Here is a 16160-nt window from a genome sequence, read left to right as displayed (position 1 = left end):
GCTGAGTGAGATGGAAAGCCTTTGAAGGGTTGTAAGTAGATGAGCAATAAGGTCTCTCTGATTACAGGAAAGAAAGCATAGAAGACAGACCAGTTGGGAGGCTACTGCAATAATCCTGGAGAGAGATGATTTGGGCTATAGTAGTCCAACAGAGATCTGTAATAAGCGATCAGATTCTGAATATATTCTGAGGGTGGAGCCAACAGGATTTCCAGATGGATTACATGTGGGTTTTGAAAGAAGAGAGGAGTCAAGGACAACTCCAAGTTTTCTGGCTTGAGCAAGTGGAAGAACGTTGTCAACTTTTAAAATCAGATTTAATTTAATAATCCAGACTTCTAGTTACTCTCAAAACACTAGAAGATATGGCTAACTGTATATCTGCATTATACAAAAGACAAAATTCAACTGAAGCTGGGAAGCAGCAGCCCTGGAGAGAGGACACTGGCCCTTTGATGCACTATAGGGCTTGCTCCCTGTTATCTTACACCTGGCCTTCTGGGTAATAAACAGCTGTTTGTATCTGTCTGCATTCTGCAGTTGAGTTTGGGACCCATACCCAAAGTTATCTCATAAACTTACTGTCATAAAAAACAACATAAACTTGACCATAATTTTAAAGAAAGGGAAGTTTTGACAAAGTATTTATTTAAAAATGGAGTATTAAAGGGGGACCTATTATTCTAGATTTTCCCCACCATAGTGATTTGACAGCAACCTGGGACAGAGGTCCAGCCTCTGTCTCTCTTCTCTGTGAAAAGAGAAGCTCCTTGGTCCTAGCTGGTTTGGCTCAGTGGATAGAGCATCGGCCTGCGGACCAAAGGGTCCCGGGTTTGATTCTGGTCAAGGGCATGTACCTCATTTGCAGGCTCCTCCCCGGCCTGGACCCTGGTCGGGCCGCATGCAGGAGGCAACCAATTGATGTGTTTCTCTCACATCGATGTTTCTCTCTGTCTTTCACTCTCTCTAAAAATCAATGGAAAAATATCCTCGGATGAGGATTAAAAATAAAAATAAAAGAGCAGCTCCTTGAAGAAACCACTTTTCGCATATTGTGACTTTGTCAAGCCTAACTCCCACTCACTAGACAGCCTATGTGTACAGTGCCAGTAGTGAGGTATGGTACTGTCCATACCAGGTTCAGTACCACATCTTACTGTACCTGTGATTTCCAAACAAGGGTGCTCTGAGCCCCAGGTTGGTACTGAGGGACACTAGTTCCAGGCTGGTGCTATTGTCAACGAGCTTGGTGACTGGCAGATTACTTATCTTCTCTTGACATCTGTTCCTCATCAGCAAGAATGGAGATGGACTACAATAGGGATTGTGAAACTCTAATGTATGTGAGAACCCCCTGCTCTAGATGATTGTTCAGCTTCCCTTACATAAGTGTAACTGGCTCAGAATAAAGTACTTGGTAACAATGTCTTTGTGGAAGACTCGATAACATTTCCCTTTAGCACATAAAAACAATGTGAATCCAAATGTCTTGTTTTGCTTTGTCTATCAGGAAGCTCAAAGCTAAATGAAATCAATGTTCAATAACAACAAAACCATTTTACCTCAGGGATTTGAATACAACATTTCCCCCTGGCCTCGCCTTTCTTCATATTCATCTGAATGGTTTTGATTTTATTTTTAACTGCCCAGTTGTAGGTACATTTTGATTCTAGGCAATATCAAATATTTTCTGAAAAGAAGTGAGGCAAAAGGGAAACACTGGAAGAAGGAAGGAGTGGAAAAAGGAAAGTGATATTTAAAAACATCTTTCCAACATGATATTACAAACGTCAGTACATATGGATTGTGAGAGATCAAATAAATATAAACCTGACAGCCCTGCCTTACCCCCAGAGCAGCTCTGTCTCAAAGGCTATGACCTTTGAAAACTGCCTTTAGAAGGACAAAAGCAGCCATGAACCGAATGGGGCTGTAGATTGGTGAGAAGGACAAGCCATGCTAGAAGCGTACTTCCATGCAGCCTCTCTTTCGTATAATTATGGTCATTTACAGACAGAAGTGACAGATCTCAGACCTGGATTAACTCCCAATAATAAAGAAGGATCAGTTTTGATATCAAGCAGAATTTAATTAGTAACACAAACACTATAGGTAAAGTAAGCATCAAGACATATTCTTTGTGGTAATAAATCAAAGTACACACTGCAAACCTGCATTTAGCCAGCAGACAAGCACAATAAAGGGCTAGGACAGTGGTCGGCAAACTCATTAGTCAACAGAGCTAAATATCAACAGTACAACTATTGAAATTTCTTTTGAGAGTCAAATTTTTTAAACTTAAACTTCTTCTAACGCCACTTCTTCAAAATAGACTCGCCCAGGCCGTGGTATTTTGTGGAAGAGCCACACTCAAGGGGCCAAAGAGCCGCATGTGGCTCGCGAGCCGCAGTTTGCCGACCACGGGGCTAGGATATCAATCCTCTTCTGGTGCCATGGGAAAACCCTGGCCTGGGTGGTAGGACCCCCAGCTTGGCTACCAACTAGTTACACAACCTTGGGAAATTCCTGTAACCGCCCGGGTTGCATCTGTAAAATGAAGAGAATGTGAAGAGTACTGATTCAGAAGTTCTCATAACTGAGCTCCATTTACCCAATTTTATCCCTTTGTTTAACTCAAGACTGAGCCCACACATACTGAATGCTGCAGGCTAGAAGATGATTCTCTAGTACATCCCATGCAATTCTTCCAACTGTTTAAAGAGTTGTGTTTGTTCCCAAACCTGTTTATGCCTGTTGGACTAGTTATTATAATTACATAATTTAATCACATATTATGTGAACTGATGAAATATGACAGTGAAAGGCAGGAATTGTTTTCTATGCAAAGTACATTGAATAGTTTGAGAAGACCTGATAAAGGCAAATCACTTAAAATAGAATTGTCTAATGCAAAAGAAAATCTAGAAGGATTCCTTCTAAGTCTTTTCTACTGTAACAAAATTGAAATGGGAAGGCATAAACAATGCAACCATTAAGGTATAATTAATGCAAGAAAAATGTTAGGAAATTATAATCAGTAGACCTATAATCAAAGCAAAGGCCTTGGCCCTACATCAAGACTCTACTGTGATGGCAAAAGGAATGAGAACCACAGTGAGATGTTACAGAAGCCCATGCTCTTATTTAAAACCAGGTGAAATACGCAATCATGACACTGAACCAGCTTTCCAGAGAGTGGCTAGGGAGGGAGAGGAAAAGTGGAGTACAGGTTTAGGGTTGTGACAGGGAAGGACAGACAGACACTATAGTTGACAGTCTGGCATGTCCTTGTCAGTCTGTCAGCTGAAGGGAGAATTAATCCACTCTGCAGAGAATCATAGGTTGGTCTTTGCCAAGTTCCCAAGAAGATTTCTTTAACTATTATAGTTAGTAGTTAAACTCTGTCCCTGCCTCTTCAATTTTTAAAATATACATTTGATAAATTACCTAATGAGTAATAATATACTTTGAATTTACCTGGGCAATGGGCATTGAGAATGAGAACACAGGATGCTTTAATTTCGTAAGAGTAAGACATGCAGAGTGTGAATAGTCTTAGGCAGAAATAATAGTTTTCAACGGCAAGACCAGGCCTGTAATTTTCTGCAGCACACCATGACATCATGGTTTATATGAGGCCAACTCTATAAATCAAGCTTTACCTAATTAGAGATTCTTCTGCAGATCTACATTATTAGAGCAAATAATTAAAACTGCTTAGGCAATAATACAAGCCAGATCTGTTTACAAAAATGTTCTCTCCTCCCCCCAAACTCTTAGTCTCCCTACCACTTACAGATCTTTCACATTTAGTAAATTATAGACCCAGAACATTTCTTTTAGTCTGACTTCACTTTCAAGGAATTCTTCAATTAACTTTACGTTGCTTTAAGCTGTTCATCTAACGAGAAAACAATCTGGTTTCTGACTCCTGTGCTTGCCAATGGCTGCCATCCATGTTTGACTTTCAGACACACTGTCTCTTGAGAGCCAGGCTCTGTTTGCATAAAACCAGCCAGTTGTCATAGCATTTTGACAAGCACTATAGAAAAACAAGGAACAATACTCCATGGGGGCTAAACTGGGGGAATTACCACTGCAAGGGTGACTGCACTAGGGACACACATGACATCCACACCCAACCACCTGGCCTGCACCAGAAGGTAACACGTACTCCACTTTCATCCATGACTTTTCCGTTTTCAGGTGCCATCTCTTTACCACCAATTATTTTCCTTCCTCCAGGCAAAAATGACAGTAGAAATCTAGGAAGCAAGAGATTGCAGTCTTTGTATCTAGTGCCAGATCTTCGGCCAAATAATAGTGTAAAAAGAAGTGTGAGCTCAGAGGTGGGGACCTCAGTCTGAAACTTTGAATTTTCTCACTCTGTGTAGTCCCTCAATTCTCTTTGCTTCTTAAGGCTCCTCGCTTATGTTTAGAAAGAAATGCAGATAACAACTGGGAAGTGAAAAATAACCATGAAAAAAAAAAATGACAAAATGGTGATCACTGAAGAAAAAGATCCTCAGGTTTTCCACCTATTATAGCTGAGTCAGGCTGAAGAGAATCACACTTTCCTTTCCCCTGTGCTTGGCCAGTTTCTGGATGCCACTCACCTATGTCGGTCCTATGGAAGTATCTGTGAAGTCACCAGAATAATAAACTGAGAGTGATGTTTTGAAGGCCTCTTAAATATTCAAGCTCCATACAAGATGCACGTGTGATTTTTCCAAAACCATGCTCAATGCTATTCGTGAATGGGATGTGCAATTGCTGAAACTGCAGGCCTTTCCACAGCAATGGAATGAACACTCTGGCACAATCAAGCCATAGCAAACATGCAGGCAGAGCCAGAGGAGCTAGAATGAATGCACAGGCCAGATGAAACCCAAGGGCTGATAGTGGACTTGGCATTATTAGTTCACAAGGATGAGCATGGATGGAAGGACCACTGGAAAGTCTTATATTTTCTTTGATTGTGCTTTGACTCCCCTCTTAATGCTCCTACTACTGCAAGAGCATGCATCTGAATCAAAAGCTCTGTAGGATTCCTGAGAGACCCAAAGTTATTCTAATACCATTCTTTTTCTCTAGTCTTCCCTCTAAATTATTATTTAAAATTCCTATGTGAATTTTATTGTGTTTTGTTTCCAAGTTACTGCAACACTTTGTGGAAAAAGGAGATGAGTGTAAAACTAGGTTGGTCTCCTGTCTCCCTCTCTTTCATACACACACACTCTGAGACCTAGCATTCAAGTTATTCTTCTTTTTCCATTAAAAAGATCAGAGTTTTAGCAAGTATCAGATATTCTTTTTTTTTTTAGATATTCTTTCTTTAAACAGCAAATCATTCTTTCTATTGAATTATTTTTATGTATATTCTGAGATTTTAAAAATATAAGCAACCAAGATACCTGACATAAAATTCACTAATTTGTTGAAAGCAGTGCTTTAGTAGATTCTCTGAATAAAACACAATGTTATAAGAATGTTCTCTCCAATGAGGCAATTCTGAAATTCTGAGGACTCATTCTCCTATGAAGCTTCTTGCCTAATCCTGTGTATTGTTAGCTTATTTCTTATCTTTTCTTTATTGATTAAGGTATTACATATGTGTCCTTATCCCTCAATTGCCCCCCGACCCCGACCTCCCACTCATGCCCTCACCCACCTGGTGTCTGTGTCCATTGGTTAGGCTTATGTTAGCTTATTTCTTGAAGTAATGGTGCTAAAGATGCTTAACTTGGAAGGAAATAATAAACCAAGAGGGATATATTTGAGGGCACAAAACTTAGTCTCACTTTCGTAGCAATTCCAAAGAAGAATGAACTTATATATAAGAGAGTTCTAGAGTGTGTCACCAGAAACTTGAGTACTTTTTTTGTTTTGTTAATCCTCATCATTAATTTTCAGAGAGAGTGGTAGGGAGGGAGGAGGGGGAGAGAGGAGAGAGAAACATCGATGTGAGAGAGACACATCTACTGGTTGCCTCCCACATGCGTCCTAACCAGGGCTTGGGAACTTGCAACCCAGGTAACGTGCCAATGACCCTGAATCCAACCTGTGACCCTTTGGTGTGAGGGCCGATACTCTAACCAACTACTTTTAGGCTAGGGCAACTCAAGTACTTTTAACAGTTTTGTTTAATGCCTAGAACAGCAGTGACACAGGGATGACTGTGTTCTCCAATTTTCTAGGTAAGAATAGTAAGGAATTTTGCATGGGGATTTGAGGTCTATGCAATCAACAGGCCTTAAAAAGTAGAATACACTGTCACAAAGAAAATTTTAAATTATTCATTTCCTTCTAACTTAGCTCTTAGAAAATAGCAACATACACACTGACTTGGTGAATTTTAAGATACATCATTAAAAAAACCAATACTTAAACTTCTAAGACTGCTTGAAAAAAGTTATTCATTTTTAACCTGCTGTTCTTTTTGTAAGAACAAGGTGAAAGAGAGGCTACCTTCCTGCCAATTTATATTATGTCGTTTAGGTCTTGGCAAAAGATACCACCCCATTTGCAGCTCTCAAAAAAAAAAAAAAAAAAAAAAAAAAAAAAAAAAAAAAAAAAAAAAGGCCAAAGCAATGCTGGGTCTCACATGCTCTATTTCAGGCCCTCAAAATACCCAGAAGCTTAAGGAATCGGCTAGGTTTCTGTCTTCTTTTGGAAGTTCAGTGATACAGAGGAAATATTTTGGCTTTCTAATGTAAACTTGTACAGATTTTGAACTTAGGAAACTTACAGCTTCCGGTAGTAAACTTGTCTTTCACTAAGAAACCACAGCACTAGACCATAGTGAAATAATCCAGCTTTTAGAAAATCTGCAAAAGGTTTATTTGCAAAATGGCTACGTAAATTGCAAAAAATTAGATAAAATAGGAAAAGGGTGTGGGAGCAATAAAATAAATGAAGATACAAAGGTTTTAAAAGGTTGCACGGAGAAATGAATACATTAAATGCCACATAAATTTAGAAAATAAAATTACATGGCACATGATATGCTAGCAAACTTCTCAATTATAGTAAGACTTTCCAAAGATTTAAACATGTACAGTTACTACCCAGGGTGATTATTCAATAGAGATATTACTCAGAAAAGAAAACCATTTAACATGTAGAGGTTTCATACTAGTTCCATACTCTCCCGGCCCTCAATCTCATGCTAGCCACCCACTTCCTCTAACTGAAGAGAGAAAGAGAGAGAGAGAGAGAGAAAGAGAGAGAGAGAGAGAGAGAGAACGAACCACTTAACTTTCTGGAATTCTCTCCCATAAATTCCAAATGAATAAAAAATAAATTCAAATGAAAATGAGTTACAAAGTTAAATGACAATATGATTAAAATTCTCTTACTTATTCCTAATGTTGTGATAACAGCTTGAAAGGAAGATTATAGACCTATAGAATGTGAATCACACTCTTATACAAACATGCATTCGCTTATTTTTATACTATTTAAAAAGAGAAGATGTTTAAATAGGAAAGGAATGGAAAGATAATCAATAGCTGTACCCAAGAAGTCTAGAAATCATTTTGGAGAGGAAAAAAAAAAAAGGATCTGCTACACTCTTTAAATAGTCCATATCACAATTTAACTTTAAGTGGCAGGTAACCCAAGATTCTCAAATTTCTTCTTTAACTGACTTTTCAAAAAAGATCTCAGTATATATGTTGATGGTAATACAAAGCATATACGGAGGCATTTCATTTTTCGGTTACTACAGTGTTTCCTGCTTGCTCTCCTTTGGTAATGTGGGTGCCAGGTAGATTTGGACATGTAAATAAAGCAGAGGTTTAAAGAGGATAAAAAGGTGTTGAAGGGATATGATGAGCTAACTAACAATTACTAAAAATGGGAAAAGTAATTACAGAACAGGTATGATTACAATAGTCACTTGGAGGTGCTAAAAACCTCATCTAGCTTTACTGCTACAATCTATATCAGAGCCATAGAAACCTTGCCTGATCTAACACGTTAGTTCTTCCAGCTCTGTATAATGTACACACTGGGTTGGCCTTCTCTCTAGCACTCCATTAATTTTCAGCTTAATTGGTAATCAGACAGAGTCACATAATTTAACAAATATTTTGTAAATATTGATTTTTAATGATAGACATTCTTAGGACACATCAATTTGACAAAGGAGAATATCAAAATAAGCCTACTATGAAGCCTTTATTAAAATTTCTATGGCATATATGTGTGTATATGTAATGTCACAGACTGTAAATTAAATATATAGTCACAAACTGTGAATTTGAAAAACTAGTAATCCATTTAAAGGTCTTCATTACAGTTCAAAATTAAACCAAGGTTCAGGTAAATGTAAAATGGTTCTTAAGGAAGCTGTGAACTATAATTAGATGGAAATATGCTGATTAATATCTTAGACACAACTATTCTCACTTGGCCACAAGATAACACAGACGGAGGTGTTCCTAGAAGCATTACTAAGGAAAGGGATCAAGAAAGCATCTACTTTATAAACGTGCAGCAACATTTCATGTATCTAAAATGTCTGAACGATTCAAAGTCAAGAAATAGCAAAAGAAGTACTCTTGAGCAGCCCAAATCTACAAATTTCACGGATTTTACATAGAAAAGTGCTTCCTAATGTGCTCTTACTTTACACCCATGTTCATATGGTTGGTTATTTTAGCTTCACCCTCACAGAAGATTAGAAGCATCAGATTAGGGAGTGAGGCTCAGTGAGGCACCTTCACAGGTGTCTGCTAGTCTTCACAGCAAGGAAATCAGAAATGCTATAAAAAGTTGACCCAATCGCCCCAAAGCACAACATTCAGAAGCTGTCCAATAGTGGTAAAGAAACTAATGTATCCAATAGGGCCCGAGAGGATCATCAGACACAGGAGGTACACTTGCTGAAATGCAAAGTGAACTAGATAATGACCTTGGGTCATAGAAAAAGTATGGTCAGCATATGTTCTTTTAAGGCAAATAAATGAAAATATCTTAGAAAAATTTTCATCTAAACCAGTCAAGATAATATACTTTTAAAGTTTTGGAGCTTATGGTAGTGTTAGGGAGGTTCCTCCAAGAATGAGAAAATATTATTATCCAAAATAACAATTCAAAGATCCTAGAGAGTGCACGTTTTTCTATAGTACAAATATCTTCATAACTTTTCATCTGAGTGCAAAGTTTAAACTTTTAAACTTAATAACCTATAATAAAAATGACAGAAACAATAGCAATTTGTGTATACAAATTAAAAAAAATTCTTCCAATACAAATTTAACTTCGTTAACTATAGGACATACTTTCTCAGGTAATCATTATTCATTTGTTACAGAATCAAAATAAAAATATTTTGTATTTAATTATATAATATAACAATTTTATAACTTGGATTTTATATTAGTATAAATTAAAGTTTTAAAGTATACAAGGACTACACAATGGCTCTGTATAGACACATAACAAATAAGAACAGTCAATAATAGTATATATACAAACACACATGCCCCTTCCCTTCCTCCTACTTCCCCTCTTTTCTCCCATTCATCTTTCCTATCAGGGGGAGGGGATAGCATGGAGGAAGAACAGGCAGAAGGATAAAATATTCTCAATTTCAGAGTCTCAAAAGGTAATGGAAATAGAATTAAAAATAACAGAATACATGACTTATAAGCTTCTAAAGGTATAGTTACTGTTCGTTTTCTTCCAAGTATATTCCCAATTAAATTAGTTAGCAAAGCTAAATTTGTTTCTTTGTGTAGGACATTTTAGAGCTTTTACCAGATTTATTTTATTTGCACCATGACTCATCAAGAGTATTGATTGCTATTTTTCTTAAATTTACTTGGCTTTTGTTAGTACATCACACAGGACTAGTGATCCATAGAACACACTTTGGGAAACACGGCTGGACATCATGGCATCCTCTTTGTTCTGGGGATTGAGATTTAGAAGACAGGGAACACCTATGCTTTCAGTTTCACCACTCACAAATGGTCATGATTTATGTTACCTGTTGAGTCCCATTCCAGGATGCCCACACAATAGAAATTCAATACGTATTTATGGAAACAGTCACTATTTGAAAAAAGTATTACTTTAGCTCCCATATTGGTTTTTCCTGATCACCAATGGTACTGTTTTCCATAAGAGAAGACACTGATAGAATGTGCAAAGTGGACTTTTTGATCAAAACAATAAACAAGATTAGAAAACGGTTACAAATCAAACCTGTAGCTGGTTGGAAAGTGGCCAATGTATTAAAAAAATGAGTATAGGTGGCACTTCCTAATCTAATTAAGGTGATCAGTGTGATATATTTGAACGAAAATAAATATGTTCAAAAATCATATAATGATCGATTGGTCTGTAGTAATCCGGCACTCACAGATAAAAAAAACACAAAAACAAACTGCCCTGGCCAGTGTGGCTCCTTTGGTTGGAGCGTCGTTCCATACATCAAAAGGTTGTGGGTTCGATCCCTAGTCTGAGTGTGTGCAAGAGGCAACATCAATTTTTCTCTCACACATCAATGTTTCTTGCTTTCTCCCTTCCTCTCTCTAAAAAATCAATAAAAAGCGTATCCTCTGGTGAGAATTAAAAAAAAAAAAAATCTATACTAATAAAAGGGTAATATGCTAATTAGACCAGGTTGACTGGACATCTTCCAGACGTCCGACTTCCTTCCGGACAAAGCCACGGTGGCGGGGCCTAGGCAGAGGCGGTTAGGGATGATCAGGCTGGCAGGGGTGATCAGCTAGGGGCGTGATCAGGCCAGCATGGGGGAGCAAGCAGGGGCGAGATCAGGCCGGTGCGGGGGAGCAAGCAGTTAGGGAGCGATCAGGACAGCAGGGGAGGGCAGTTAAAGGTGAGATCAGGCCGGCAGGGGAGGGAAGTTGGGGGCGATCAGGCTGGCAGGCAGAGGTAGTTAGGGGCGATCAGGCAGGCAGGCAGGCAGGCAGATGTGGTTAGGGGCGATCAGGCAGGCAAGCAGGTGAGCGGTTAGGAGTCAGTGGTCCCAGATTGTGAGAGGGATCGGGCTTAAACTGGCAGTCTGACATCCCCCGAGGGGTCCTAGATTGGAGCGGGTGCAGGCAGGGCTGTGGGACACAACGCCCCCCCATGCATGAATTTCGTGCACCGGGCCTCTAGTAAATAAATAAAATAAACAAACTGTGTTATAAAACCTTGTCAGTTTACCTAGCACTATTCAAAGGGTGGTATGGTTCGAATTTTAAATAGAAACCTTAAAATAAGAAAGGAAATTATTAGCCTGTTTTAATGTTTTCCCTTTATTCTCATGTCATGTTCAAATAATTTCTGAGTTGTTAATTAATTATCTTATGTAGATCTATTCAATATCAGGGAGGGACCTAGGGATATAAGCAACTCTAGCTCTCTAGTCAGGTATAAGATGCCATCCACTACAAATTAATAGGGGCATCCTGGTTTGAAAGGAGTCTTTTTTGGTGTGAATGTGGTTAGCATAAATCATATTTGTTAAGATAACTGTTTTTGAGCACTTACTTTTGGGATGGATATATCTATCTATATATATACAAGTATATCATTTCATTTCTCACAATTTTCATATGAGGTTGAGATTATTTTACATATGATGGTATCTCTCTTCATTTATCAGATATTCACTGAGTGTTACTGTTTACCAGGCAGTATGGCAAGTGTTCCAGGTACAAAAAACAAGAAAAAGCACACACAGTCCCTAACTTCATGGGGCTTTCAGCTGAGTGAAGGCAAACAGATTAAGGAAACTGAGGCACACAGAATTTAAGAGCCAGTTTCTCTTCTGTAATGTCAGTCATAGCTGTAGCAACATTTACTTCAATAATCTCAGTACTCAGTTTCAAGAACCATCAGAATTCCAGAAGCAAAGAACTTAAGATTGAGAATATTTTTAAAGTATTGTTCAACTGTTTAGAAGAAGCTTATTTTAGAAAAGAAACAAAAACTTTGGTCATTCCATTTTCTATTAAATTTAATTTCAAACATTCTCTGCATATTTTATCTAATTCAATTTATTGGCCTTGAAATGGGTCTGCTATCAGAACATGCTTAGGGATCCAGAAATCAATCCAGTACTGGTGACGTGGTTTTGTTATCAACTCATTTTATAATTGAGAAACCCACATGTTTATGCCTTTTCTGATGGCAGTTTAGCTGAACTGCATTCAATACTTAATTTGGAACAGGGTGGGTGAATTTCTCCTTAAGCATTAGAACTTCTTCCAGCTTCCACAGTTTTAGGAAGAATTCTCATTTCCAGATGTTCCTACCTTTTACCAGGTGACATGTATTCATCAAATTTTCTCCAAAATTCTAAAATACTATACTAGAATGCTGGAGTTTCTCAAAGAGCCAATTTCTCAGGAAATACAAAGAATATTTTGTCAGTTTTGGGCTTTTAATTATATCAATAAGAAAACTAGAGAGATTCTTAGGAATGAAAAAGGGAAAACAGCATTGAAATTAATTCATTTTTGTACAATTAATATTTAGCAGATCTTATGAATGGTTGAAAAGATACTCATTTTACCAATATCCTTTCTAGTGTAAAGATATAAAAGGACCAGAAATAATTTTTAGGCATTTTATCCTTTTGGAACATAAAAGACAGAGGAAGGTGTTAAAAATCCAACTCAAGGACAGAATCAAACAACATTTTGATTTTGAAGAACTGTTTTGGAATACTTTGGGTTAATGGACATTATCTATGCCTTTCTTCCCACCTACCATTCCTCTCACAAAGGTATTTAAAAAATCTAATTTAGGTACATGATTATTGATATGGGAATATATGAAAAAAGCATCCATACAATATCATATACAGCCAAACACAAGGTAACTGTGACTATAATGAGAAGTTATCAATTTTTTAAAGTTTCTAATACTAAAACTCACTTAAAAATTCTAATATGAATATTTATGTATTCATCCATCTATTCATTCATTCAACCAAAAAGCACAGTGCTTTGCAGCTTACAAATGGTCCCCATCCTATACGCTCTTAGATCTGTGGGGTGAGGCCTATATTTTAGAAGAGAAGGGGTAGCCTACTGACCTAGTAGGAAGTTTGCTTCAACCACTAAACTTTTAAAATTAAATGTCAATGCCTATCACTTCTTCATCCTATCTAATAAAAGAGTAATATGCAAACTGACCATCACTCCAACACACAAGATGGCTGCCCCTATGTGGACACAAGATGGCCGCCACAAGATGGCCAGCAAGGGAGGGCAGTTGTGGACAGTTAGGGGTGACCAGGCCAGCAGAGGAGGGCAGTTGGGTGAGACCAGGCCAGCAAGGGAGAGCAGTTGGGGGGGACCCAGGCCTGCAGGGGAGGGCAGTTGTGGGCAATCAGGCAAGCAGGGAGGGCAGTTAGGGATGAACGGGCCAGCAGAGGAGGGCAGTTGGGGGGAGGGACAAGACCTGCAGTGGAGGACAGTTGAGGGGGACCCAGGCCTGCAGGGGAGGGAAGTTGGGGGGGGGACCAGGCCTGCAGGGGAGGGCAGTTGGGGATGACCGGGCCAGCAGGGAAGGGCAGTTAGGGGTGACCGGGCCAGCAGGAGAGGGCAGTTGGGGCCGTCCAGGCCTGCAGGGGAGGACAGTTAGGGGCGACCAGACTGGCAGGGGAGGGCAGTTAGGGGCAATCGGGCTGGCTGGGGAACAGTTAGGCGTCGATCAGGCTGGCAGGGGAGTGGTTAGGGGTGATCAGGCTGGCAGGCAGAAGCGGTTAGGGGCAATCAGGCAGGCAGGAATCCACTGGGATTGGGCCTAAATGGGCGGTCAGACATCCCTCGAGGGGTCCCAGATTGGAGAGGGTGCAGGCTGGGCTGAGGAACCACACACACCCATGCACGAATTTGTGCACCGGACCTCTAGTCCAATATAAAAGGACTGTGGCTCTTCTGAATCAGCAAAATAAGTGCCAATGTTCCATGGTTTCTGTAGGGTTTATAATTACTAACTACCAGGCATGTAGTTTAAAATATTGAAAACTGGTGAAAAGGAAGAGATAACGGAATAGTAGAACTAAAGAATATATGACATCCAACTGATTTTCTGGGTATTTTAAGTTATATATTTTTGTTTAAGCTCTAAAATAAAACATACAAACATTCCCATTTAAAAAAAAACACACAACGCTGGGTAAGGCATGATGTTGGGAGTAGAATTTTTTGGCTTTGGTTGCTTATTCCTCAATAGATTGATAATGCCTCATTCTATAGAAATAATTGTTAGGATTCATGACTCAACTCCCTACCTTTGCAGAAAGTGTAGCAGATACAGACATCCTTCTTATTCAGAGACATTCAGTTGAATTCTCATTCAGAGACATTCTAATATTTAATGGTAACAGATCTTTTATGTTTCCTTTAGAGAAAAGATTGAGAACATCAGGGAGAAACCATCTGATGGGAGGATGTGTCCCCTTGTCATTATACTCACTCTTGGAGGCTTCAACCTTCTATTATTATGGACCATAAGCTCTGGTACCATCTATGTGCCACAAAATCCTTGTTTTATACTACTAAAACTGTGTATTTTGCTTCTTCTATTTAATACCTGTGTTTTAAAATAAACAAATATCTAAAGACTCAAAACTATGACTCAAAAGAAAAGCTCTCTGATTATATAAAATGTTTTCGCAAGATGCAGAGTAAAATTTTGAGGAATGCCAGATTTTCATCCAAAACAAATGGAAAGCCACTGTTCTAAACTTGGTGGAGTCTCTAAAGTAAGCCCAATGCTTTATAAATAGAATTAAATATGATAACTCGTGCATTTCCATTTTCTAAAAGGCAAATTTGATAGAAATAGCTATAAAGAGGTAGGTTTGTTTCAAAAGTATTTGACTTATACATATATTTAGTTATATGCCTTTCTCCTTGTTTCCCAGCCAACTCCTTTGCCTTTGATAGCATATACTACGGAGGTCAAATGTGTGGGAAAATACAGATTGAGACATCACAAAAATGCAAGTTTACATCATTTGACAAAAATAGCAATACGTTACCAAATGGAAAATTCCATTAAATGAAACGTTACTCCGATCTGATGATGACTTACCTAAAAATAAGAGAGAAGAAAGTAAGAACTTGGTATCATACTCAAACCCTCAATATATTAGATTCCATAAGACAAGGCAGGTATCTTAACAACTATCCAGCACAAACATAAACTATACCAGACCAGGAAACACCAATTCCTTTAGAAAGGGTAATTAACCTTAGAAAGGAAATGGCAAACAGGGAGCAAAAGCAAAGGGGAAAAGAAGTGGTATTTACTTTCAAATCACTTGATTCTCACATATACTTTAAGAGGCCAATTTTGAATATGTAGGCACATATGCCTTAAAGGCCATAACTAAACCGTGGCAGCATATGCATGCCACATTTTCTCCCACAACCTCTGGTTACTGTCTTAAAGAGAGACTGTCAAAGCTGCAAACTTTCAAATATCTTCACCTCATCTGACTCCAGAAAAAGGTGCCACTGTATCAAGAGCTACTGTAATTTCCTCTGTTGATTTTCTTTCCCCCTTAACACTTAGATGTTTTGGCTGTTTCCTTTTTTATTTTCCAAAGTGAACACTGAGGTTCATGAAAGGTGCCAGATTAACAACCTGGGGAAATTAAGAGCTTGCTCTATCAAGAGAAAAGGCCCAGTGTAGTGGAGGCGATGAAAGTTTCCTCTATACTGTGCTCGCCTATGTACATTAGCTCTGACCCACGGTCACCCCAGCTCTCCAGTTTTCATGGTCCATTAATGCCTTTGACTGCTTAGGTTACTAACAGGGGCAGGCAATCTTGTTCTTGCTTTCAATGCTACCATTATTATTACCACTACTGTGAGCTCCAACTTGCTCAGAGAAATTACGTGGAAATTTATATTAGCCATCATTTTGTTTCAGGACAATAGGAAAATAAACTGTACTGAAGATAAATCTTACACTCTTTTTTTAAAAATTAAATATTTTTATTGATTTCAGAGAGGAAAGGAGAGGGAGAGATAGAAACATCAATGATGTGAGAGAACCATTGATTTCCTGCCTCCTGCACATCCCACACTGGGGATTGAGCCCGCAACCTGGGCATGTGCCCTGACCGACCGGGAATTGAACTGTGACCCTCCTGGTTCATAGGTCAATGCTCAACC

General features: G+C 38.7%; 1 protein-coding gene across 2 annotated transcripts in view; it reads right to left on the bottom strand.

The window, feature by feature from the left end:
• CMSS1 (cms1 ribosomal small subunit homolog) overlaps window positions 1–16160 on the bottom strand; it is a 402242-nt gene that overhangs the window by 171606 nt on the left and 214476 nt on the right. Inside the window, exon 1 of one of the 2 annotated variants that reach the window (XM_079767142.1) lies at window positions 15291–15385. The exons of the other annotated variant lie outside the window; for it this stretch is intronic. The gene's annotated coding sequence lies outside the window, so the exon portion shown is untranslated. Of the gene's footprint in view, window positions 1–15290; window positions 15386–16160 lie in introns of those variants that run through there. 2 annotated transcript variants of the gene reach the window in all.

The sequence above is a fragment of the Cnephaeus nilssonii genome, assembly GCF_951640355.1.
Source record: "Cnephaeus nilssonii genome assembly, chromosome: 3".
Classification (NCBI taxonomy): Eukaryota; Metazoa; Chordata; class Mammalia; order Chiroptera; family Vespertilionidae; genus Cnephaeus; species Cnephaeus nilssonii.
The sequence above is the reverse complement of the archived record's forward strand: the minus strand, read 5'-3'. Positions and strand labels throughout refer to the sequence as shown.